The sequence below is a fragment of the Chroicocephalus ridibundus genome, chromosome 1 (genome assembly GCF_963924245.1).
Source record: "Chroicocephalus ridibundus chromosome 1, bChrRid1.1, whole genome shotgun sequence".
NCBI lineage: Eukaryota > Metazoa > Chordata > Aves > Charadriiformes > Laridae > Chroicocephalus > Chroicocephalus ridibundus.
Window position 1 is genome coordinate 206,302,337 of NC_086284.1, and position 27,422 is coordinate 206,329,758.

At 41.5% G+C, this 27,422-nt stretch overlaps 1 protein-coding gene across 4 annotated transcripts in view; it reads left to right on the top strand.

The window, feature by feature from the left end:
• RELN (reelin) overlaps positions 1–27,422 on the top strand; it is a 294,950-nt gene that overhangs the window by 48,917 nt on the left and 218,611 nt on the right. The window lies entirely within an intron of this gene.

A 27,422-nucleotide genomic window follows, 5' to 3' on the forward strand; every position in this document is an offset into this window, starting at 1 on the left:
TGTGCTGCACTTGCAGGAGCATGTTCAAACGTTCCTTAGTCTTTTAGGGTTAAACTTCAGTACTTTCTTCATAATCATAGAATCATAGAATCATAGAATCATAGGGTTGGAAGGGACCTCTGGAGATCATCTAGTCCAACCCCCCTGCCAGAGCAGGTTACACAGGAACACGTCCAGGTGGGTTTTGAATGTCTCCAGAGATGGAGACTCCACCACCTCTCTGGGCAGCCTGTTCCAGTGCTCTGCCACCCTCAGGGTAAAGAAGTTCCTCCTCATGTTTAGGTGGAACTTCCTATGTTCCAGTTTGTGCCCATTGCCTCTTGTCCTGTCCCCGGGCACCACTGAAAAGAGCCTCGCCCCATCGTCCTGACACCCACCCTTTAAGTATTTATAAGCGTTGATAAGGTCACCCCTCAGACGTCTTTTTTCCAGACTGAAGAGACCCAAATCCCTCAGCCTTTCCTCATAAGAGAGGTGTTCCAGTCCCCTAATCATCCTCGTAGCCCTCCGCTGCACCCTTTCCAGCAGTTCCCTGTCCCTCTTGAACCGGGGAGCCCAGAACTGGACACAGTACTCCAGGTGCGGTCTCACCAAGGCAGAGTAGAGGGGGAGGATGACCTCCCTTGACCTGCTGGCCACGCTCCTGTTGATGCACCCCAGGATGCCATTGGCCTTCTTGGCCACAAGGGCACATTGCTGACTCATGGTCATCCTGTTGTCCACCAGGACTCCCAGGTCTCTTTCCACAGAGCTGCTCTCCAGCAGGTCAGCACCCAACCTGTACTGGTGCATGGGGTTGTTCCTCCCCAGGTGCAGCACCCTACACTTGCCCTTGTTGAACTTCATAAGGTTTCTCTCTGCCCAGATCTCCAACCTGTCCAGGTCTCTCTGTATGGCGGCACAGCCTTCCGGTGTGTCAGCCACCCCACCCAGCTTGGTGTCATCAGCAAACTTGCTGAGGGTGCACTCTATCCCCTCATCCAGGTCATTGATGAATATGTTGAACAGGACTGGACCCAGTACTGACCCCTGGGGAACACCACTCGTCACTGGTCTCCAACTAGACTCTGTGCCCCTAATCACAACCCTCTGAGCTCTATCTTTCAACCAGTTTTCTATCCACCCCACTGTCCGTTCATCTAACCCACTCTTCCTAAGCTTCCCTATGAGGATGCTGTGGGAGACCGTGTCAAACGCCTTGCTTAAGTCAAGGTAGACCACACCTACCGCCCTCCCCTCATCTATCCATCTAGTCATGCCATCGTAGAAGGCTATCAGGTTAGTCAGACATGATTTCCCCCTGGTGAATCCATGCTGAGTACTTCTGATAATAATCTTACTTGGTAATTATCTCTGTTATAATGCATGTGAAACATGAGTGGCCTGGGCCTGTGAATGCCATACAGCAGACACACGTTGGCTTGTGAATGAAATAATGCAACGTAAACAGCACATTATTTAAAACTGTATTGAGGAATAATGTGAGAAGGGCTTTGCCTCTGTGAATAGCACCACCAATGGACCTCAGACCTTTTGCTTGGCCTCCCAAAGGGAAGAGCACAACTGCCACAGGTATCTCATGTCTCATGCAAAATGCACTGAAAGTTCCACTTTTCTGGAAGAAGTAGTACTGCTGCTTCCCCTTTCCTGCTGTACTCTTTACAAGATGCACAGGATCTGATAAAGTAAGCAAGATGGAAAGCACTTATCAATGTGAAATTTTTGGGATGGTCAAGTTACTGTCAAGCCATTAGCTTGCCATAAAACAGGTGTTTGTATCATGTCATTGGGGAGATCATGGCCCTGTACCGCAAACTCACTGGGCAAGATACACAGGTCGTGTTTAATCACATCTAAATATTTAAGAATGAATATTAGGCAAAATTTTAACAACCTAAATAGCTTTCTGCATTTACAAAGTACATCTGTGTTTTTTTCCTAAATTTGTATTTTCACCTGTAGAACAGGGCTGTTACAGTGGGTGTTTCACTGAGACACATGTGATGTGTGACAGGAAAGAAGAAGTGGCCTTTTTAACTTGTCAAAGGTCGTTTTCTAGCTCTTGATGTGTTACTTTGACCATTCAGTCAGTGGTAAGATAAACCAACAACTGAACTGGTGACACGTGGGTTATGCGGCCCGAAAGAAGATCCAAGCCTACGGGCTGGGAAAATCAAAAAGCCAAAGAGATGTGGAAGCAGTCGTGCGTGGTTCGAGCCACCTCATTTTGCTCGTTGATACAAATTCTCCAACATCATGCCCAGGGCAGGTCTGCCGCTCCCTCTGGAGCGTGCCTCCATCCATGTCAGAGGAAAACTGCCATCCATGACCTTTCTTTTGAACTTTCTGCGGGCAAGCTGTAGGGTCAGTTGGGTTGCAGTTGTTAGTTATGCAACATTTTAAATAAAAATCCCATTTTGCTGGTTTTCTTCACTAGCTCCTAAGCTTGCATGTATATTGAAAAAAACCAAAACAATCTGAATTTTTCAAAAGAGGTGATGCTCTTGTGCAGTGTCTTAGCAGTCGCAGTAAAAACTAAACAGTGAAGGAAAAATTGCAATGGCTTTTAAACTTTTTTTTTTTTGTTAATGTTCAATCCATGATGTACTGATGGCTCCCGGGACTGAGAACTACATAAACTTTTCTTTTCTCTACTCTGCAGTGAGAGATGAGAAGGCTGGGCTCTTCCAAAAAGCATTTAGCCTGTGAATTCTCTGCTCTTTAAAAGAATTTTGTAATTTTAAAAATGAACTGTTTTAAAATCTACCATCTGCAGTTGAAAAAGAGAATAGCACCCATGGTATTAAATATACTGTTCAATAAAATAGTAGATGAGAATGGCATTGTTCTATTTTCTGAAGAAAACGTAAAGCACTTTCTCTAGAAACCTTGGATCTGTCTGTTGTGTCGTCATTTCCGATTAGCAAAGAAGCTGCTCCTCCTTTCCAAAAGTTGATGGTGATGTCGAGGACTGTGTCAGGTTCAGAGACCTCAATTCAAAGATTTATGTGGTTTACCATAGATTAGACGGGGGGAGGGGGGCAAAGCTGGGCCTTTAAAATCTGAAGATAGCAATATTCTGAAATTGGGTTGATAGCGGTTGCTTACAGAGCAGGGAAGAATATTTTTTCTCCCTTGCAATATTAGCATTGAAATTCTCTTGTCTGTGTTACACAGGAGGTCACGCTAGATTATCATAATCTTCCAGTCTGCCCCGACAATATGAAGTCTTCCCAACAAACACATATCTGTCTCTTGTGCCATAAATTACTGTATTGTGGTTACGATTATCTTTTAATTACCCAGTTTAGGAAGTCACTTGATGGAGACACAACCATTGTCAGTTATCACAGTTAACCGTGTCAAGAAGCTTTGAAGAAAAAAGATAAAACCCGTTAGTGCTAACAGAGTTAATTCTAAGGGTTATGTTTTCTTGCTTTTTCAGTATATATTGTGTAGCCAAAGAAATAGTTTCTGGTTTCCTCTGTGGGATTATACTGACATAAAACTTGCTAAAATTTTTATTTGGGGAGTCTTCTCCTTTTAACAACTCTTTTAGGGAGAAATGGATGAGCTTTTGCGGATAAAACTTAGTAGTGGTCATAAATATTCATCCTTTGTCCCAAGCTGAACCATTGTCTGGGTTCAGATAAAGGTAAAAATAAAACAGTAAAGCTAAAATTAGAACTGGGATAAAACATAAATGTGTACTTGAAACCTCACTGACCAAGCTGCGAGGATCCTTTAGCAAAGAAATGATTCTTAAATCTAGCTTTTAAGAATAGCATTTCTTTCTTTGCTAGGTCCTTTCGTACAACAAATATCCTAAATTGCATCTCTCAGTATTGTTTCTGTTCTCCTTTCCGAATCAGTGTGGGCTGTGCCTGGGACTCATTTCCACGACCTTCAGCATTGCCTGCTGAAGAGCAATCCCACTCTTCATCTCCCCCTTTCTCAAGCCGCATGGTCACTGATACCCCTCGGTGTCATTCACACCCCCCTCCCATGGAGATGCATTTTGGACTCCTGTGAGATCTCTTCATTCCTTTGTGTCCTTCCCTTCTGCTTTTGACTCTGAGGGTTCTTGTTGGCATTTGGCCCCTTTTTGGGGCGTCTGCTGGCCACGCTCTGGGGTTTATCAGCCCACCAAGGCTACCCTCCCACACAGCAAGGGTCCGTACGGTCACTTAGGGGCTCCCACTGCTTCACTTCTTCCATGTATATAAGAGGAAAGTGGGAGACAGAAGTATTAAAAAACATGTTAGAAAGCTACAAATGCAGTGGTGGGTTTGATGGGGATGATGGGCTTGCAAATGAGATTAAGGTTAAATGCGTTTGGTGGCTTGTAGGGGCACCGGTTTGTAATTTGGGATTGGGATAAGTACGAAAATACAGCTCAGCTCCTCCAAAGCCACGTGTACGGCAAAGCAAGGAATGGAGTATCATTTCTGCAATTAAAGGAGAAGATTACGGTGTAATCCCTCAGCAGCGATAAGGAGCGCTGTGTGGCGAGGACCTGAATCTGTCTCATTCCACGGGATCGTCCCGCCTGACAGGCTGGTTGAGCAGAGGGACGTGCCGGGCTGCGCACATCAAAGCTTGCCTTTGACCTGCCAGTCACACTGCCTCTCCGCGTTCGGCTTCTTCCCAGAGCTTTCCGGCTCTCTGGTAGATTTTCACATCATGACAAATTATTTAAAACTTAAGTTTGGTGTAATTAGTTTTTTACAAACGACAGTGGAAAATGTAAGCCTTTATAGTTAAGCCCACCAAAAACTAATTTTATGCAAAATCATAATTACTACGTTGATGTTTACCTTTTAATAAATGTGGAATAAACAAGTAGTTTTATGATAATATTTGTATATGCGTTAACCTTTTAACCTAAATTGAAAAGGTCCTTTTGAAAGTCCATAGGGTCTATTATGGTAGAGGCAGTGGGTTCAAAGCTCTCATTACGCTGGGAAGTGTTGCCACAGGCCTAATTGGCAAACAGAAAATTTTTGGCTTATTTTCTGTGTAGGTTTATACAACTTGTAATTTACTATCTTTTAAAACAGATGTCTCCTTTCTACAGCGAGGTCATAAACTGCTGGGGAATTTTAGGTTTTGTTTAATTCTGTGGGCTACTTTATATGAGAGTGGGGGTACCTGGAAAACATTTTAGTGCCTGAGCAGGGGAATTGCATCTGCTAGAAAGCAAAAAATAGCATATGAAAGATCATTTTGCAATCTTTCCTCTTTTGCAAATCTTTCTTTCTGTACCATGAAGGTCATCACACATTGAGTCTCTAGGATTTTAAAAAAATTAGAATGGTTACAAATATTCCTTAAAATATGGTGGATAATAAATTTCCTAGAGGAAAGCATGGGAAGAGCAACCGCTAGAAATAACTTCCTTGGCATTACACTTTATCTTATACTCTTTTCCTTTTAAATTATTTGATTGCCTTTTGACAGGATTAAGGCGGCCTTCACATAATCCTCTGCTTGGTATTTTGGTTACATACACGCTTGCATAGCAGATCAAAACCAAAAACCCCTTTCAATTTATAGATGAAGGATCATTTTGATCTGACTCTGTATGAATTGGGAAAAGGATAAAAGTAGTTTCTCCAATCCCGTATCCCCCTTTGGCTCGCAGGTCGTGAGCAGTCTTAGGGCAGAGTTGACCGTAGGTGGGTGTCGTTGGGGATGCTGCTGGTTTCATCCCCAGAGGAAGAAGGGCAAAGGAGGTGCGTGGGTGGCTGAAGGGCACCCCCAGTGTCGTCTCCAAGAGGGAACTGTAAAGAATGCCTCGGTCGTGCTCCCCAGCCCTTCGGGGGCATCGATCTGGACTGTGTGTTGGAGGCACCTGAGGCTCCCCCCGCTCCTGGATGGGGCGTGTGGTTTCCAGGTTTCACAGCCTTGGTTTTGGCATCAGTTTATGGCAAACTGATGGTTCTGGGGTAATGTTTTTCTTTCAGATTTTGACAGATAAAGGAAAATATCCCTGACTAACCTTGTGTGGTGGAAAAAGGCCAACTGTTGGATTTTTCTTGTTAGGTGAGCCTTTAAAATTGGTCCCTCCAGCTCAGTCTTTGCCTCTCCGTGCTTGTTCACAGCTTTAAACAGTAAGGAATAATCGGTAAATGCCAGCTTTTAAAAAAAAGTTTTCAGCTATGTACATGCTGCCGCTCTTGAAGTGCAGTTTTGTAACTTACTGAAATTGCTGTACATCCCTGGTTTACTTTGTGACAAGCCAAATGGGCTCCAGGACCCTCCCTTCACACTGGAGATATTTGCCAGAAACCAAACAGATGGTAAACTAGGAAGAAATGACCCTCGGCGTTCTCATTAGAACAGTTGGGGAAATTTTAATAGGCCCCCATTTGCCTTGTGCTGTATCTAATACCCTTTGAACTGCCACTTTTTTTTTTGTTTGTTACAAGTCAACTACTGCCATGTATATTTTAATAGGAATTATTAAATACAATTTGCCCAGAAGATGTACTAGCCCTCTGCTGCTAATTAGCAAAGTTTAAATAATCACTGAGTTCTGGAATAATTGGAAAGAAACACTGTTTTTCCTGCCAATGCATAATTACCAATTAACAGGAAGATAAAATATCTGTATAGCAGTCATATCTTGGAGAATTTGTTAACAGTCAATTAAAGAGTGAGTTGGTGCCAAACTGACATTGGTCAAGAAAGTTTACATTTGAGTCTAGTTTAAGATACTCCCTCCTGCAAATGGTATGTAACAAAACCATAATGATGATAAAACTTTCAAAGTTTGTGTGACACAATGTTTAATTACTAATTAGATGTCTTTATGGCTAAAAGTTGACCATTTCTACCAGTGGTTGACTACCGTGTGCCACGATAGGCACACATGATAGTTTTCACATTTTACACGTGACAGGGTTTCAGCTTTATTAACACAACGTATTTTCATTGTCACGGCAGAGGCAGTAATTGCCCACGCTTACCGGACAAGGAACTGCGTCCCAAGTAATTTACCTGCTGAGGAGGAAAATTCCCCACGTGTAACTGGGCAAGGCAGACAGCAGTGCCCCAAGGTTGGAGGAACAAGCTAGCCAGAGAGGGAACCTACACAGAAAATACTTAAACTGGTCTAGTTTGACGCAATCCCATCACCCTGAACATTTTCATCCATTTTGTAAATGTTCTTGTACTTGTCAGGTTTACCCTAACCCCCTGCCATGGCGGCAGCAGCTCTTGGACATCAAAATCCAATTTTGCCTAATCTGCTGAGAAGCCCTGAGTTACTCCACAATTTAACGCTCGTAAAAGTGAGTGATGGTGTCTGCTCCATAATTTATTTCAAATGTCTTTGCCGCATTATGAAGATGACGGTAAAATAACTCAAGCTTTTAACCTTTCAAATATACCTGTAGCTCCTGCTGGTGTCGATGTGGTCAAGGTTGAAAAGGAGAACGAACCTCTGTAGAAGTGTGGCACGCGTAACGTTGCTTGTGTTTGTTAGCTTGGAAGAGTGGGTGCAGGTGGGTGTTTGGTGTTACAGGCATCACTTAATGCCTGGCGGATGAGACGAGAGGTGGTCACTGCATTGGAGACACAGAAGAACATTTTCCAGTGCGGCAGTGCTTGTAAAGGGGCCCCTGGAGTTTTTAAACAAGAAAATGCCTTTAGAGACAGTTTTACATAGCCAAAACCAAAGTGCTAATTGATGTGTTGGGGCCAATTTTGGTCCAATTTAGCAAGTACATTTATTCAGTAGTGATTTTTTTTTTTTTCCCCCAAGTCTTATATACATCTGTTTTTCTCCCCTGGGTGGCCAGAAAATGGTATGGGGAAACGTTAGAGGATCATTGAATTTTAATGTGATTTTTTAATTGCGTTTTAATTTTTAATAAAATGCATGTAGTAAAAAAACTGATGTAAAACTTTGTGAAGTGATCGGATCAGGTTTTTTGCTACCTCTTACCTCTGAGAGGATTCTGATCCCAACAAGGTATGGATTTCATTAAAAATCTATTAAGAGATTAAAATATTCATTGTGACAGGCTGGTGATTTCTATGTATACTATTACTTACTGAAAGTAGTAAGGCTTTTTGAAATGTGCAAATTGTAGGTCATTTTAATAATGGAAAATAATGTTTATATAAATATATTCACACAACACCATATATATACACATAGGTATTTGTTCCTCACTTCTTTCATCCTAATTTTAAATACCGTGTTCAACTGATACGCTTTGAGTGCTGTTAACCAACATATTCCAAATTTTTACATTTTGTAAAAACTTATACAGGGGGGCTTGTGGCATGATCTCCACCTTACCACCAGTAAATTAAAAACAATGATTAAGACCAAAAGTATCCCACAAGTTTGGTGTCCAGTTTAAGATGGCTGTGAGCTGACTTTCAGAGATGCTGAGCACTGCATAGTGATTTGTGTGTTGAAAAGCTCCTGTTAATGCTGGCGTGGGTCGAGCGTGCTCAGCCCTTCCACATATCAGCCCCTAAGTGTCAAACTTGGGACCCAGAAAATGAGACAGACCTTAATGGTGTGGAAAAATTTGGTGCAAGTGAACAGTTTTTAGAGCTTCTGGACATGGGACAAGGGTAGAGCCCAGCTTGCCTGTGCACCTCTTGGTAGCCTGGGCTTCAAAAGGCATCGCATCAACCTGCAGAGACGGGGCTCCTCCACCCCTGCACTGAGGCACCGCTCCATGCAGACTGCAGTACCTACCTCCCTCATTAAGGACCCCACACTGTTTTCCCAACACTTAAATCACACCTAAACCCCAGCGTAGGTGCACTTCAAGCCTCTGAATCTTGGAGACAAGAATCAGCTTGCCTACTCTCAAGAGTAACCCCAGAAGCACAAAGTTTCCTGGGCTACTTCATAAGCTTGTAGGTGACCTGGTGCGGAGACCTTGACATCTTCTGCCCGAATTCTGCTGTGAACAAGAGACAGGCAAGTAGCACCAACATAACCGCTAGAACCTGATATAGCAGGTTCACTTGGGTTCTCTTACGTGGCACTGAACTCTGTAAAAACAAGGCAGTTGGAAGAGAAGGGCATGGGGGGACAACCAGATACATGGACTTGGTCTGGCCTATTTCTTGCATAATAGATTAGCATTTAAAATACTTGTAGAGTCTGAGGCCTTGAAGTGCCCACTCTTCTACCCCAGGAGGCACCGAAGGGAGTAGCCTGGAAGCGAGCCATGTGCCTCTGACTGATTCTCCGTGGTGCCCTTTGTGCGTGGGCAGATGGGTGGAAGTTTGCTGAGCTGCTTCCTCTCACTGAAATGTCCTTAAAATCCATCTTCTTTTTTTTTTTTTTGTGGGCAAATCATTCCTGTTTGGCATTGATTAGAGAAATGTCAATCTATGACTCAGTTCTCCTTTATTATTATTTTATTTTCTTATTTGTCTTGTTTGTTCACCATTTAGAGCGTGATCTCTAAAGCAAGGACTTTCTTCTTTATTATTCTGTACAGGCATGCTGGCACAATAAAACCCAATCTTTAACTGTTCTTGATGCTTATTATAATATGGAGAAAAATTCAAGGAAAAATGAATTAAGCCTTCATTGATTGTTGCGACAAAACCAAAATACTTTCCCCTCTAAAAGACATTGTCATTATGTGTCGAGAGCTACATTCAGCTGGATTGACAGGCTGAAGTTGCCTGGTACATCGTAGTAACAGAGAGGTATCTTTAATAAAGTCGGGGAAAAAAGGCTGTCATCTAGAAATTTAGGGCCATCTTAAAATTACATTCTGTGTGCGCGTATGCCTCAAGAATACATTAAACAAATGTTCCCATGGCTGCATGAACTTCACACTGCCAATGTGCCTGCCTGCCTCGCGTCTCGTCCCCAGCCTGTTTCTGTGATGGCTGATTGTCATGTGTTGCGCTGCGACAGTCAGTCGGAGCCCCCTCTCCCCAACTTCCCCGTTGTGCCAGGCCTATTATTTTCCCTGTGTTTTGTGTTTATCAGGACGTGCTCACACATTCAAGCTGAAATTACTGGGCTCTTGGACTTCATCAATTAAGATGCATTGAAGCCTCTTGCAAATGTGAAAGGATATTGGGAAACGGTTATTATTGTAATTTCGAAGACAAGTTTGTAAACTAATTTCTGGCGTATTATGACAAACAAATGTTGTGATCAGACTGCTTCCCCCATATCTGCCAATTTGTTATATTTTGAAGCGGTGTTGATTATATGTGGTGAAAATTCAGGCTTACGGGACAACAGAGCTCAAGAGCCCTCTGTTGAGATCCTGATCATCACCTGTCCTACCAGTTGATTTCACTGTTTGTTTGTCTGTTATCAGTGTTGTGACTGATAATCATTTGTGTGTTTTCAGAGATGGTTCACAAGAGAAATCTGCTCCAGGTCTCGAAAAATAAAGAATCAAATTTTAAGGGTATACCAATGAAAGTGAATTGCTGTTTGCAGGGAACGATTGGTGCGGTTACGTCTTTATCAGATGCTAAAATATGTGAACTAGATAAGGCGGCCACCAAGCCCATGCTACTGTGTGGCCCGGTGGGAGCGGGGCCGGATCCCTACCCTCTTGGTGCACAGAGGGAAGGGCAGAGACCCTCCGCCATGCTCCTGCTCAGCTATCGCTGTATGTAGGTGGGGAGAAGGAGGGATTACGCCTTTGCATGGGCACAGTGTAACGGTCATAGTCTATGCCACAGCAAAAACAGGTGTTTACTGATTACAGTACATTGCTGAGGTTAGAAAATTTGAGTTTGGATTGAGGTGGAAATTGTGAAATTACTAAAAGGCACTTGTTCATATATGAGCATCACCTCACAGGAGCCTGCGTCAGTCTTAAAGTGATTTCAGTCCAGTCATCCTTGTTACAAAATCCTCAGGAGGAAAAAGTGCGGTCCTTCACATGAATTACTTACTCCTTGGAGTAGGGTTATTCCTCAGTTCTGCTCAGATGCATTTTATTACTGAATGAAATCCATTATTCCAGGGCGATCATGTCAATCCAGGTGTGACTTGGCACCTTATTTTATCAAGTTCTTAAAAGAGAGGAAAAAGAATGATGATTTTTAATTTCTTTGACAAAATATATGTGTTCGTATTTTATCAGTTTATCTGCTGCTTGAGTTTAATTATTTTTGGTGACCCAGAGGACCTACTGTCTTCACTGACTTTTGCTTCTGAAAAGAAAGAAAATACGCATTTTATTAACAACTATAAATCCAAGATATTAAACCCCTTAAACAGGATTTTTTTTTACACTTACCAAATGAATCAATATGCTATAATTCTTGCCTCATTTCAACCCTGAGGAAAAATAATGCCATTATTAAGATCAATGCAGTTTGTAGCCAAAGCAATTGTCTTTTCATAAGCCTAAGCTCGAGCTGCTTGAATGCTTGAAGGAAGGAGACCTTCATGAGAAATCCATGTGATACACAAGTACGATATCCTACCGTATTGCAGGAAAGCAGAGATGCTTTGCAGCTGTGTGAGAATGTGGGTTTTTTTCTGATAACATCAAATTAAATAACTGAATGTTGAAAGACCTCATGGTGTTTTGGGAAGACGTGATGTTAATCAAAGCGCCCTAGTTGAGTTTGAGTTTATTTAAATAAAACTATTTAAATAATTACTTGACAAAGCTATTTTGGCAGCATTACAGGAAGCGATGAAATATTTTTACATGGCAGATTATTAATAAAGTCGGTATATTGCTCCTCTAACACTCTGAGATTTGCTATCTGTCTGTTTCTGGATAAACAACTGACGCAAATATTTTGTGACACTGGAGCCATACTCCAGTCATATGGCATCACAGTCACCTTGACGTTCTCTGACATGCTGGAAAGATGATGTAATTATTAGAAGGCTGAATCAATAAATGCTGACAGCATCAACTGTTAAGATGAAGAATATGAGCATTAATGAAGTCTATATTAAAAAAAAAAATCTTTAAGAGCTGTTTTATCCTCAAGTCTTAATTTTTAGAAAGATTAAGTTTAAATTTTTAATTTTTATGTGGACAGTGGATTTGTTGAAATATTCCATCTGCTTGTTCAGCGCGTATATACATTGAGCTCATTATTTTCTCCTTGTAAATGACACTTTACTATTTTTAGATTCCATAATAAACGTCTCGGTAGAGACTTCTCCTTGTTAACCACCTACTCAAATTTATCACTGAACATGTAATAAGTAATAACACAGGCACCAGTGACCACCCAGTAGTCATTATTCACTCCAACAGGCAGCTTTGCGATAACCTTTGCTTAAGGAGGGCAAAGATGTAATGAACTCTTTAAAAAATCTTCAGTCATAATCTGCCAGTTCAACCAAAATAAACTGGGATGTGCTTTAGCTGCAGTTTTCCCTGAGACCATCAAAGAGGTGTACGCTAGCTTCTAATTGAAGTTCAGCTAAAGATTTAGCATGACTGTGGAATTCAGATTTGCTCTGAAGAATTTGTCAAATATATGTGATAATCTAAAGGAATTTTTGTTTAGCGTGGAACAAATAAATGTTTATTTGTTCTCTGCTGAAATACACTGAGCAGGATATGCAAAGTTCAAGAACAGTTTCTATCCTGAGAAATATTTCTGAGGAATTTAGTTACTGAATTTTTCACATTTTTAAAACCAGGAACATTTAGGGTTTTCTTCTGTCTTTTACTCCTAGATGTATCTCCTCAGCCTGTTTCTGAGGATCCTTTCATTAGGTGCTTCATTTTTGCTGTGTATAACATGGGGAACTTGGCCAAGGCATTCACACACAGATGTGCCTTCAGGTACCCCATCTTCCAAGGGCTCACGCTGAAACGCAAAGCACTTCTGAAGATGTAATTTTCTGACACTAGCTGCTGTTCATCCAGAGGAATTTTGAAAGACGTCTGTCACATGCAGTTATGGCAGGGGGTTGTGGTGAGACGCTGAGCTGCTTGCCCTGGGCTTCCCTCCTGCTCTGGGGAGAGAGACCGGCACTTTGGGGACATAGGTTGTCTTACCCTGCAGTAGCCTTCTGAATTTGTCTCCAAAACTACTGATTTCTTCACGTGGATTTTAGTAGGAACCAAAGTGAGTAGCTCAGCTCAGGACCTCAACACAAAAAGTTACGGATCACATTTGCTGCTTTATTTGACGGAACAGTAGAAGACTATAAAACATATAAACACGGGGAAGGCAAATCCTAGGATGACAGTTGTTCACTATTACAATATGGTATCTATATTTGCTGTTAGACTAGCTGTGAGGGCAATTTTGTGGGAAAAAGTAAATGTGAAGGGAGCTGTAGCTGCACTTTGTAGGGAAGATAGATGATGTGCATGATACATACTGTTCTTCAGTGCAAATGGAGCTCTGTGTTGGTGAGCTGATTAACCACTGAAGCAACAGGGTTAAATGGACAATTCCTGAAGCTTTGTACGTTTGTACGTTACATAGATACACTCGAGGAAGGAGCTGTAGTCACTTCACATGGAAAAAAGCTAGATTCAGTGAACTCTAAGGGGTGCGACAGATTGGCTCATAGAGACTGAGGGACTTTGTAAAGCAGAACACTTTGTTACATAGGATTTTGATTTAATAGCATATGACACACTTTAAATTTAATTGATTGGGATGTTTCTTAGAAAACTAGCTTTTAAGATCTTAACTCTCATCACAGGAGAAGGATAAAGCTTGCTAGAAGTGTGCAATAGTCCACAGGAGAAAAAGCTGTCTACTTCAAGTAGGTTATGAGAATATTAAAAGTTTAATACAGACAAGTCAGTGACACAGTGTCTCTGGCCCATAGCAGAGGACTTCCATTTGGTAAACACACTTCACTTCGTATCCAAAACCTGAATTTACAAACCAGCCAGAAGAAACAGACTATGATGTTTGTCCTTTAAGTAAAATGCTAACAAAACTCTGACTCTCCAATAAGAGCCCTTCCTATTCCTTTCCCAAAGACGAGGTAAGGCCAGCTTACAACTGGTTAATTTTGTTTGGCTCTTCTATGACTGAGCTTTACAACATCGACATTTGTCAGTAAAATATGGAGATTGAAATTCTATATTTATGAAAAATTACTTCAGGAATTTTGGTACAGTTCCAACTTAGATTTATTTGAGTGTAAAGCAATCACTGAAATACAGATTTTTACACTTAAGAAGGAAATACAGAATTTTGTCTCCTGACTATTTGCAAAAGAAGATGTTGAGGCTTGTATAACTTCCTGATCTTTTCCATCCTTGTCTTTAGGAAGGTGGATACTGCCTAATTACAATCCCAAGCAGAAATGTCACCCTAAAGAGATTTAAAAATGCCAGCTGGGCCAGGATATACATTCACACATCTCAGAGGGGGAATAACCACTGCAGCCCCCTTATGCTCAGTCTAGGGCCAGATTCAGCTGCCCGTACCTGGACACCTGGAGCAAGTCGAGGTTCCCTCAGCCATCGCTCAGCTTCCAGCACCTGCCAGAGGAGGACACAGGTCCTCATTAAGGGGGGGTGCTTGTATCTTCTGGATGCCTCAAGCGTCTCAGGTGTGTTAGACATCACTGTGCAGTTGATACGGAAATGCAGGGAATTGGCGTCCTAAGGTAGCTGGGTGTCCCACGTCCTGGGCTGATCAGACCTCCACCAGCTGCACGGAGCTGAGACCCCTCGCTCAAGCGCAGGCACGTCTACATTGTCTGTGTCTGGAGCCCAATCCCACCCTGGGTTTTCTCCTTCAGAGGCTCAGGGTATTGTCTGATTTTGGTAACAAACAACTTCATAGTTCAGCCTTGGGAATAGCTGAAGTGCAGCTATGGTTTCCTTTAAGCATAGCTTAAAAACTACAGGAAGCAACTTTTTTTATTTAATAAGTAAAGTAATTTAAGTGAAATTCTATTTAATGACACCTTGCTGGCACAGGGTAAGAAACAGGAGGAGAAGTTACTGTTAACACAGTCTGGTTTTATGCTGGCTGTGGAATTTGTGCTATTGCAAACCCTCTGAAGTGCTTTCTCAAAAGCTGGTGTAGAAGAGTCTCGCCAGGACAAGTGGCTTTTCATGCGCTGTTTTATTGACTCACATTTGATGGTTTCCCATGTGTATTTAAAGGCTGAATTCCAGTCCCTAGTGAATGTCTCGGAAAGCATTTCGTTTTGAACTGAATTCATTTGCAATTTCTAACAGAGGCATCATCTGCTGACCAGTGATGAGAGGGTCCAGGTTCTTGAGTCCTACCTATTGTAATCTTGTGGCATGCTTTATTTTGAGCCTTCTGTGCTTGTCCTGTATATTTCTTTATAAATGAATAAAATGAAATATAAATAGCTTCAAAAAACAATACCAATTATTAAAAAAAAATCCCACCCATGTATCAAAACATTTTAAAAACTCATTCAATTAGCGCTCACTTTCATGAATGACAGTTTAACACAAGTAACAAAAGATGCTGCTTTGTCTTTATTTTCAGTGTCTTTTTTAATTGACAAAAATTTTCCTCCTTGTTTTACTAGTAAAAGCAGATGTACGGTATTCCCTCTGCTTTATTTGTCACAAAACAAAACATCTTGAAGGGAAGTAGTTGCACCAGAGAAAAACCATGAACTCTGGAACTGATAAAAATGGGATACACTCAAGTGGATATTTTCAGAGGCACGGTTTTACGAGTTCCACGAGCCACATGAACAAAATACTTCCTTTCACAAAAAAATTAGTAACAATTCTAAACACAAAGGAATGTGCACTTTAGCATTAAATCCTCATCCATTTTATTTGCAGTTTGTTTCTTAAGGTGTTGGTTTTGTTTTTAAATATAGTTCTGCAGTTTTCATAATAACAAAGTGAGAAACTGTCAATCTAATTAGAGCAGCCCTGGCATTCAAGAAAGCAAAAACTGATAGCGTGGTAGGAAACTATAAGTAGTTTAAAAATTATTCTAATCAACGGAAAATAGCTTAGAGTCTTCATAAGCAGATTTTGTCTTTTTTGGGCCCTGAGGACAAATAATAAGTCTGAAGTGTTTCTGGAAGGCAATGTAATGAAATGACCTTTTTTAAAATGATCATACTGCAGCTAGATTGCTATTAAAGTTCAGCGCTGCTTCACCACTTCATAAGCAACAAGAAAGGGACCTGCAGCAATATTTATTTCATCAAGTCAGACAACATTAAGTCGAACTACTGTTAAGAAATGCTAACCTGTCTTTTTGTGTCTGGAATAGTGCTTTCTCTTCCTGTGAAGTACACGAAAAACAGTGAATAGTTTTATATCCAGGTAATTCTTATTTTTGGCGGCCTGATCTAAATACTACCTTTCTGTCGATGATAGGTATATGATCCCTGGTACGAGTCCTTTTAACCACGGCATTTTCAGTGTAACTTGAGCTTTGCTTTGAAAAAAATAAATGAATTATTAGAGCAAGTTTCTAAAAGGGAATTTCTGTCATTGACAGAAAGCCTGGAAACTACGCTGCTTCTAAGAAGATATGATTTTCTTTTCTTTGAAAGAAGATGAGTTAATAAGATATTAACTTCAGGGCTTGATCGGAATTTAAGCTCGATGCTCGTTTCAGCAGTCCCTGCGTTTTGGGGCTGGTTGGCCCGACCCCAGGAGGGGACCTTTCAGTTTGGCTCTGGTCCCCAGTGCTGCAGGAGCTGTGGCAATGATGCTGTAGCTTGAATGTCTGTGGATTTAAGCTCTGTCTTAAAGCTGGTTAGAGTCGTTTATCTCCCAAATTCCTATTGCAAAATTGTTTCAATGCTTCATTTGCCTAGTGATTAAAAAGAATCTAAATTACAGTACATTCATTCAAGTCCAGTTTCCACCCTTTGTTCTTACCATGATTGTCCTTTGGCTTAAACAGCTCCTTTACAACCCCGTTATATTTAGCGACAGCAGTCATCCTCTCTCTAAACAAGACAAGCTTTTTCTGTCTCCTTTTATGACATATTTTACATTTTTCTCATCATCTTAGTAGTCCTTCTCTGCAGCTGCTCCAGCCTAAGTTAATCTTTTTTGAACACAAGCGTTCATAATTACGCACAATAATTGAAGTGATGTCTTAGCAATGCTTTACCAGTACCATATTAATACTGCCCCTGTTGTTACTAGAAATAATTGAGCTGATACGTTGTAGGGCAGTGTTTGCCTTTTTTCACGTCGGTAGCTTGTTGTCAGAATGCGCTTGACTAATGTGGATCGAGCTTTCTCCTCCTCAGTCATTTCTAGCTCATAGCTGAAAGTAATCTTGTTATTATCTAAAGTGCGTGACCTTACACTTTCTACAAGAGGCAAAGAATCCACTTTGTATACTTTTTGCCAGTTGTTAATGATACTCTGTTTAAAAAGGTGCCTCATTTCTAATTTTAATATGTCTCGTTCGAGCTTCCAGGACCTGGTTCTTGCTGTGTCTTTTATGGTGTGTCTGAAATTCCTTTATTAGGGCATATTTTCTTAATGTTAGGATACTTATCTACTGAAATCAAATCACTTCTCAATTTCGAGAAATAAATTATAGAGATTGAACACTAAGTATTTAGCGTAAGGAATTTTTTTTATCTCTAAGCAGAAGGTGTAAGGCATATTAGCTTTTCTTCAGACTGTAGCAATTTTCAGCTTCCTTCTATAAACCAGGACAGAACCCCAGCAACAGGTATTCTTGTAGCCTTAATTTCTTATCCCTACAGGTCTGTGGAGGTTCTGTTTCGGTTTGCTCTGTTTTTAAGGTAGGCTCAGTTTACCAAAGACTCTGTTTACCATATTCCATGACTAACCTGACTCAGGATTTGTTCCCCACTTGGCCAATGTTCGTATCATTCAGAAAGTGTCGCAGTTGGTGATTTCAGATCTGCTTCCAGGTTACTGAGGAAAATGCTGACTAACAGCAATACTCACGAAAGTGGTATTTCATGGTGGTTCATAAGAGGCAGCTGGCCTAAGCGATTCAAGCACTTAATGCCATAAATGTATGGTTTGATATTGTTTGGGACTATTTTTGAATACAGGGATATTGCATTTTTAAGTAAAGTGCCTCAGGAAAGGCTAAAAATGATATTCTGGAACTAAGTGAATCGTCACTGACAATTAAAAGAAAAAGTTTCAGAATATTCTGGATACAAAAGTATTATTTCAGTGAAAACAGATTCTATCATTTTCCTGCTCTGCTAATTAACAATGGAGAAGAGTAGTTATTATGTGAAATTCAGGCAGTTCAACAAGAATTCGCTTGATTAATACATGCAGAATAGTACATGTTAGTCAAATACTGTTTTCCTCTGAGATCCCATTAAAAATTTGATCAAAGTTTAATTACAACATAGGACAGTTATATTTAGATGACACTGAAAACATCAAGGCCATTCAAATAATGGCAATGAAACAAAGGGAATCGACAGTTGTCATGAACCAAACTGGAAGTCTGTGGATTTCATTTTCAGCCAAAAGGCTGCACAATATAGAGGAGTGCTCTTTTGGTGGCGGCACATTGCAATGAAAGGACAGTATTTATTATTTGTGGGTCATTTGAGTTCCAGAAGTTGCTTGAGGACTTGACAGGTAGGTACAGGAGCTTTGGATTTTGTGAGCACGCTGTTCTGAGGAGACCAGTGACAGAGAAACCCCTGACCAATGTACACTGTATTTCATGAGTCCTAGTGGTTTGCTTTGGAATTAGATGTTTGATATTTTCTTAGGTCTACTTCTTCTCAAGAAGGAAGGTGATGATAGCTCTGTTCTGCAGTTCTCTAGTGAGGATTGTCATTTGAGAGCTACTTGAGGAAACAGGTTGAAGGGGTGGGTTGTAGAGCAAGTCCGAACAGGGGTATTTGAGGTCTACAGAAAGCATGGAAGCAGGTAGAGTAGAAAGAGTGTGATGGTGGAGAGAGGTTGAGGGGAAGGAGGCTTACTGAAGCAATAGGAGTGAGGAAGAAATAGGCATGAGAACAGAGGAACTAACAGAGATGAAGCTGTTCAAATCAAAGAGTATCTGTGTCTTCCTTGTGAAAAATTAATCCAAGAACTCAGATGTCGTGTTTGGGGGAGTTAGAACGAATGGTTTGTACAAAATGCATGGAAGTTTGTAAGTCAGCCTTCAATGTTCCTGGAATGTGTTGCAATATGTGGCATAACTGCATTTTTTAATGTAATGCAACACAATCCATTGGTGGTCCTTCAGGAAGGAGTGAAAAATGAGATTTTCTTTCTTTGAGTAGTTACAGGGAAGGACGGCATGACCACATCATTGCTCAGTAAAGCTCCATGGGAAAAACATAAGCCTCAAAGCAGAAGTAATGATATTCCTGCTTAGATCATTGGATGAAAGAAAGGCCTTCCTTCAGGAAATCTTATCTGGACAGAAGTCTCAGAAACTAAAATAAGGATTGCTATGATATACTGGATTTTGAGACGTATTTTATGCACAAAAAATTTGTACTGCTGTAACATCAGGAGCTCTGGGAGGGAAACTATGATCAAACTGGTGTATTCTCCAGCAGAGATCCGACTCTAACATGATAAAGATATCTTATACTGTACAAGCTTATTCATTTTCCCTGTAAGAAGACCTATACTGATATGAAGTACACTTATATGTACAACTATGCTTGTAGAGATGTAATTTAACTATTATGTTCTTGTCCTAACGCTCTGAGGCATTTTAGGCTCAGCTTTGAATTTAGCCATGCATTCATTTTTATGAATAAGGCATCACATGAAAATGATCCACTTCTGTAGCAAAGATTTGTTTGTTTCATAGGGTATTTGTCTTGAAGATTATTTTCAACTTTTCTGTACTAATACAGCATCTTTTGTTACCTTTATGATTTCAAAGCACCCCAGAGCAAGCACCAACAAAACCCTGTCTCACCCACCACTACTTCTCAGACATTTATCATGAGCTCTCTTTGCTTCAGCCTTCTTTTTGCTGTCCTTAACGTTCTTCTTTAAGCAGTCTTTCAGTAACTCTTACTTTTTTCCTACTTCAGAAAGTAGATTAAATTTACTGAGGTAGCTATTCCTAATGGTATGATTCTCCTAAAACAACCCACCCACGTTACACATCTCTGAAAACTGCCATTTGCACAGAGTGAGTAGAATTAGTTATAAAAATATTTCAAATCTCTGAATGCCACATCTGCAGTGGATGCTGGGAATTTGGTTTTGGTTCATAGACTGTGAGGCAAGTCTTTTTTTTGATAGTCAGTGCAAAAAATAGGTGCCTGCTAGCAAGGAAAAGATTTCTTTCCTTCGTTTTCTCGGAAATAGCAGTATTGTAGGGTTAGCTAAGCAGAATCTCTTTTTGTTCCATATATTAACATTTTGCGCTCTGTAATCCTTATTTTCAACCAATGCTTTAAAATTTTTGTGCAACTGAATGGGACCTGAGTTATAGGTAGACTTCTGTGGAGCCCATCACAGGCGCCTATCCCTCCATGTTGTTTATAAAAGAAGCCTAATCATTTACTGCATGAGGACTGGCTCATTAAGCATCTAAAGTGTAGGTTCAAGTGGTCTGGGCCATACCCGTGGGAGTTATCAGGGACTAACCACTCAAGTGTTTACTCAGTTTTTGTAGAAGTTTTACAACTTTCTATATTCTTATCAGCAGCTGACTTAAGCAGCTGAAACCTAATTTGGAGATACCCACATGAGCCTAATTATTCACAGGAGTTATTTCATCATAGCCAAACTTAATCGTAAGATAGTTAGTTCAAGTGGTAGAAGTTGCTGATATGGGTTGGATAGATCTGGGCTTAGATCATACAATGTGGAGGGTCTGTGTATTTGCATGTGGCAAAATGCTTTATTTACAATTTAAAAAATATCTTAAAACATATCATTTAAGAAGGAACAAGGAAAAAAGAAGCATTCAAAAGTTGGAAGATAATATTGCATGGTTTTGGCCTTTCCATTATTATTATTTCTCTATGTCTATCAAAATAGGGCTATCTATTTTAAGCTTGGACATAATTTCCAAAGAGCTCTTTGTACTCTGTACTACACCGCATAGAGCTGTGTAAGTAATAATAACCTGAATGTATCTCCCCAAAAAATCCCATATGCACCTATACACCGAGTATCTGCAGCTCTAGAGCTTTTGACATCTTGCCAGGACAGTCTGCAGCTCTAGTTGTGCACTGCTGGCATTTCAAAATATTTACATGAGAAATAGATGGAAAACTAATCACGGAAATTATTTCAAAGTGAACTATGGTGCTTCATTGAGATAAACCGCGAAATAAAGGCCAGGCAGCGTTATAAGCATGGAGTATTATCAAATTCATTACAGCCACAATTAGTGATCATAAATGTCCTACCATGAACTTTTCTTAGGGAAGCGGGACACGGGGGTGTCCCCCACTCCTCCACGTCTTTGCTCGCTTGTAGACATGGCGCAGCTTCCCCAGGAGGCCACCGTGGCGCTTTTTCGGCCTCGCTCTAGAATGGTGTCATCGCCATTTGGATTCACTCGTATGAAAGTCAGCTTCAATCTACCCGAGAAGCAGTTTATTCAGAAAAATCTCCTTCCTTAATGATGATTTGGCCACTGCACTAAATAATACTCTGTCGATCAACTTTACGCTCCCCCATTTTTCCAGATCAAACTATCTATCTGGCATGTTTGGCCCATATTTGTAGATCAGTTGGAAACTCCCTAATCTGCTCAGATTTGGAAAGCATATTTTTTAGAAAAAATATCCTCTCAGTTATATAGTGGTTTCACTATCAATGGGGAACAAGATCCAGAAGCACTAACTCCATCCATAAATTCATAGATGCCTTTCAAGGAATGCATCAGTATCAGAACAGAGAATGGGGACATGTGGCAAGGGCTGATATTTGTGACAGCCAACGTTACAGTGTGAGACAGCAAAGTTACGACTGCAAAGTATCTGGAAGTCCTAGCAAGGAAACATCTCAATTAGCATACATGGCAGAGCTGAGGTTAATATAAATTAGGAAACCTGCTCATTTTCTGAATTGATAATCTACCTTAAACAAGAAAAAAAGTAGTTGAGACCTAGAGATGGAAGGTCGATCTTCTCCCTTTGTGACAACCACACTTTCCTATTGATTTAATCGTATTGCAAAACAATAATGAAGGGGGAACTTCACTGTAAGGCTGCGGGTCTTTGAGATATTTTTCTTGTTAAAGGCAGATTAGCAGGTCAAAAAGCATAGCCATGTTTTGATCTTCATATTTTTAGCCTTCTCTTTATATGTTAGTGGGATTGCTGCTCCCTAGTGTAATTCCCTTGGGTGTTACTTTGACTTATTGTATTTTTTAAACCCTTAGAAAAACTGCAGTAAGATCTTGGAACATTCATCCTACTACAGTCGCAGTGGGGGTTGTTTGCTCAGAGAAGCAGGCTTTCAGCTAAGTGTTCATTCATGGAACTCAATCGAGCAAGTTTTAAGATTCAATTCAAGCACCTAGTTCGAAGACCCGCGGCAGCAGCAGGAGCACCTGGGATGCTCTGCTCCCATTCACCCCCACATGTCACAGCATGGAAACCAAATATTGTTTCCCACTTCTGTCCCAGATTCTGAAATGCAACTCAGACCTCTTATGGGTGATCAGTTGCTTTGTTTTGTCCTCATAGCTTTCTTCTTTCCAGCAGAGCCGTGGCTTGGTTTGGAGGTCATGTAGTGGAGGCCCCTGCACCCTGTTTCTGTAGCACACTTAATTTTCGCACACATTGTGGCATTAGCTGCTATCACATGAACATTGACTAGGCTTCAGGTCTGAATATTGTTTTCTGTTTTAATTTTTTTTCCCCATAAGTGCATAGGGCACCAACCACAGAGGGGGCTGCAGCTCGCCCAGGTCCATGGTCTGGGGGATACGGCTCAGCCCTGACGCTGCACCGGCCCAACAGCAGCTTCATTGCCAGGGCAATATTTTAAGATCCTATATTGAACGTGAAATGTCTGCAGAAGACAAGCCTTTAAGATTTAGTCATAAAGTGCTCTTTCAAGGGCAAAGACTTCAATAACAGCAGTCTTTTCCCCCCAAATTACTGTTTACATTGACTGATAGTTTACAAGAGGGTTACTGTTCTTAGTTGCTCGCTTTTATTTGCCTTTCTTATATCTGATCTGGAAGTGCTCTCGCATATTTGGGATAGATGATGTTTTGTCTAGAAGAAGTAAGTTTCAGGCAAAGGAATGAAATGCAGAATTACTTTCTTCTCTGCTTTCTTGCAACTCTTAACTGACAGTATGTGTTGTCAAATAGAAATAAAAGTGCGGTGTTATAATTTTCTGTCTGTGGTATGTATGTCTTAATATATACCATATGGCTGGGGGGCATTGCACCAGATTTTTTCTCATGAGTGATTTTTTTTCTCACTAGAGTTAAAAGTAGTAATATGGAAATGAATGAGTAAAATAATTTGCTCTCCCTCTGTGATGTGGCTGTGTTGGCTGTGATTATTCTTGCTTATTTTGGTATGTAAAGTTTTGTGTTTAGGTTTTGTTTCCTGAAAGTTTTGCTGCTGTTCAATGTTTGTTAGCTTGTCATCTGTTTTCTGCAGAGTTTTCTTCTTCATGGGCACCATTCTGCTTCCAGCGGGCAGAAATCCAGACTGCTGCTCTTCTCTTTAGTAACTGCTTGGTGAAAGACTCTCAGCGTTGTAGTGCATTGATGATTATTGGGAAAACACAACACAACACAGTGTGGCGAAGAGTGGGGTCATTGCAGTATTTAAGATAGAACAGGAGGCAAAGTAAACTATTGCCCATTTCACAAGGGAAAGGGCACAACTGCCAGACTTTGCAGCGATCAGGTTCCAGTTTTCTGGTTTGTCCTGTAATAATCATAAAAAAAAAATGTTAAAGATGCGTAAAGAATTAAAGCCGCTGTTTGGGTGTTCATAGAAAAGGAATTTTTCTTTTTTTGCCAAAAATACCACCGAAGTCTGCAAATCACAGCTGATATTTCTGCTTTGGTGATGAAAGAAAAGTGTGAGAAGTGTGTAACAGGGAAACACTTTGATTTTCAAACTCCAGCTTTACAGAGTACCTGAATATCAAAACTTCTGCCTGTGTCCTCCCCCGTGCACCTCCCTGGTGACAGCGAGGTGACACTGCATGGCCAGGGCATCACCCTGGCGGGGGCCAGTCAGACGCTGGTGGCTGATGTTGGCCTCAGCAGCCCCCTGTCACAGCCACGCTGGCTGTCACCTCCGGGCTCCCCCTGCCCCCTGTCTCGCTGCTGGTACACAGCACCTTCCTGAGCACATCCCCACACGGGGATGCTTTAGCCCAGGACCAAGGCCTTGTCACCACTGCCAGCCAGAGCATCCCCAGTTTGATTCTCCCACGCTATAAATGCTGTGAATGCAATAGATCTCTGCTTACGGAGGAGGCAAATCCAGCAGTTTTTATCTTGATACATCAGAACGTCTGTGGAGCGTGCAGGCGGTGGGCAGGACTGTGCTGCCTTCCACCGGCTAATGGGATCTGGGCGGAGATACTGGTGGCTTTTAGCCAGCAGTGTTGAATCTCAGCATAGTTGCCTGGAAAGCGGCAATTTTAATTGAAATTCCTCCATTCAATCCACAAAACCATTTTTGCTCCCCCACTTCTCCCTTACCTCTCCCACCAACTTGTTTGGTGGTTTCTCACCTCCCTCCATCCCTTTGCAGAGGCTGAGAATGACAATGGTGCCCATCAAGGAGCTTTACTTAAAGTTTTTATTAATTTCTAATTTTTATATTTATGAATCCTGAGGAATTTGGAACGCTTTTCTCAACTTTCAAAAAGGCAAACCAGTGCTCCTGGTGTCAACTGCTGAGAAAATGCAGGCGTCTTCGCTCCTGAACACAGTGTTACAGAAACCGTAACTCGTGTTTACAAATTGCGCAGGTTGTAGTGGTTGGCCGTGTTTAAATGTATGAAGATAAAAACATATTCTGTCATTGCCACAGCTGGCTTTTCCCTTGCAGACGCGTAGCTCCTGCATGCAATCCTTCCCGAGCAGATAGGAAAGGCTTCTATGAGACACCCCAGCACCGAAAATCTCCCAGGAACTCTGGGACTGGCCATGCCGCAGGTCACTGTGGTGTCCCAGCCAGGCAACACAGGGCTGTAGGAGACCTTACGCAGCTCGCCCAAACGTGGGCATCGCTGAGGCTGCTGTAAGCCGAGGCTTCGGGAGGGAGGGCATCAGGAGACCCAGGGCACCTCCAGGACTGCTCCCCTGGATAGAAACTGCCTCCTGTCTCTGGTCCTGTGGAGATGTTGTGTTGTCACTGGTGAGGGACACACCGTGGTTTCTGTACACAATATATGTTTACATGTTGACTTTCAGATCATCTCAGATAAGGAGCTGGGGAACAGGACAGAATAGCTTGCATAACAGCATCACTCCAAAACAAGAGGAGATGCCTTTAAATGATAAATACTCCATCTGGGAAAAGATTTCCATGGAAGTCCCTCAGGTTTCATTATATAGTTATCCTTATTGATTGGTTTAACTGACTTAATTTGCTTTGGAGGGAACTATCAAGTTTAAAACATCAGAATTCACCGATAATGTTGATAACAGAGATATAAAGTGTAATTAGGGACAGTGCAAGCACAAAGGCGCTGAGAGCGTCCTTCAGTGACTGAGAGAGTGACGGCAATGCGGGCAAATGCAAAATATGTCTGCGGGCGAAGGATCAAAATAGAGGAAATGCGTTACAAGGCAGACTGCTGCCAGAAACCATTAAGTTCATTTAAAACAAATTAAAGAGAGATTTAGGGTTTTGTAGGTAAAGCCTTGAGGCCATTATCCCAATTAGCCGTACTAGGCTACAGAAGAGCAAACAGGGTATCAGGACGTGCCACCAGCGCCAGCGGAGCCAAAGAAGGTGTTGTCACTGTGCAAACCACTCAGCCCAGCACAGCTAGAGTCTGGGGTGAAGATTAGTTAATTAAAAAAAAGAAAATAAAAAATTTGGAAGCTACTGCCTTGGAAAGGATGCTTTATAGATCCAATACGGCTGTATGTGTATTACAGATGAGTGTTGGGCAGTTACTTTTTTATTGGTCTGCATGGTTGTTTTCTAGTTGCTGCACAGCAGTGTGTCATTTGATGTTACTCGTGCCGGTAAGCAGGGAGCTTCGGTTGCTTCACGGCTCCCTTTAAGTCAGCAGGTCAGCGTGGTTTTGTCAGTCAAGGCTGCCGGTTTGCAGTTTCACCTCTACCAAAGCCAAGTCAGGCCAATTCCAGGGGCTCCAGTGCTGCCTTGGTGAATCGTCACTGCCGTGAGAAGGACGTGGTTACTGAGGCCCTGAGAATGAGTCTGGTGGGAGCAGACGTCTGGTGATAACAGGGCGGTCCTTTGTCACGTTTGTCACTGGTACAAAACCTGTCCAGCGGTGTCTCTGTTGTTTAGCTCCTGGGACGTGTATTAAGGTTTATGAAGTGGGAAGATTCAGAACAATGTGATATTTTGGGGAAGTTGTACAAGAGTTGCTCATATGGATGAGACACTCACAAGCCAAATACAATAACAGTAAAAAAAAAAAAAAAAAGAAAAGTAAGTGAATGCAAACCAGGGACAGCTGCTTTTCTGCAAGAGAGTAAACTGGAATACACTGCTAAAACAGACCTACGAAAAGCTACTACAGAATTAAGGTATCAGCCCAACAGGTTTCTATAAAGAAAAATATAAAGGTTGCTACTATAAAACATGCTGGGGCTGTTAGGAAAACATTTTAAATAGATTTTGGCTCAAGCCTTTGAAAAGAGATTTTTTTCTTCTTCTATATTTCAGCAACACAGTAGCTTATTAGCATTTTCTATTTATATTGCTGCTGGTCCCTGTTTACTGTTACTAAATCTACTTGCCTCGGAGCACTCCGTGCCGTGTTGCTCTCTATGGAGCACTTAGACTGCAGCTGTAAATTGTCCTCTCATCCTTCCTGACAATGGCCACCCCCAACCCACGGACGCGCCGCAGAGCAGGGTCTCACCTCCCCACCCCCCTGTCTCAGGCAGCCGTATCGCACATTACACAAGGGGCTCATTCAGCGTCTTGGGGAATTATGCAAATGAAAGGGGATATTCTCCTCCCCGTGCACCACGATTTCCATATGTGTAACTCCCGTTAGTTTTAATGAGACCGGCACTCATAAATCCCTGAGATGAAATTATACCCCTAAGTGGGTTCTAACAAAAGGCTGCTCAAAAGTTCTGATTAACAATCCCTTAAAAGTAGAACACTAAAAGAGAGATTTAGCAAAAAAAAATATCCTCTCTTTCAGACCAAATTTTGGTAAATCCATACATGAGGGGTTCAAACCTTGCAAACCTGTGTTTCTAGTGAAGTGCTCGCTTCAGTTAGCATTCAAAAAATCTGAACATAAACCACTGCTCTTGTTAGCACCTAAATGCCATAACCTGACCTGCTTCATACCTGCATCCCAAATTGTGAACGTAATTCCAATGGGAACTTGCTTGCTGTT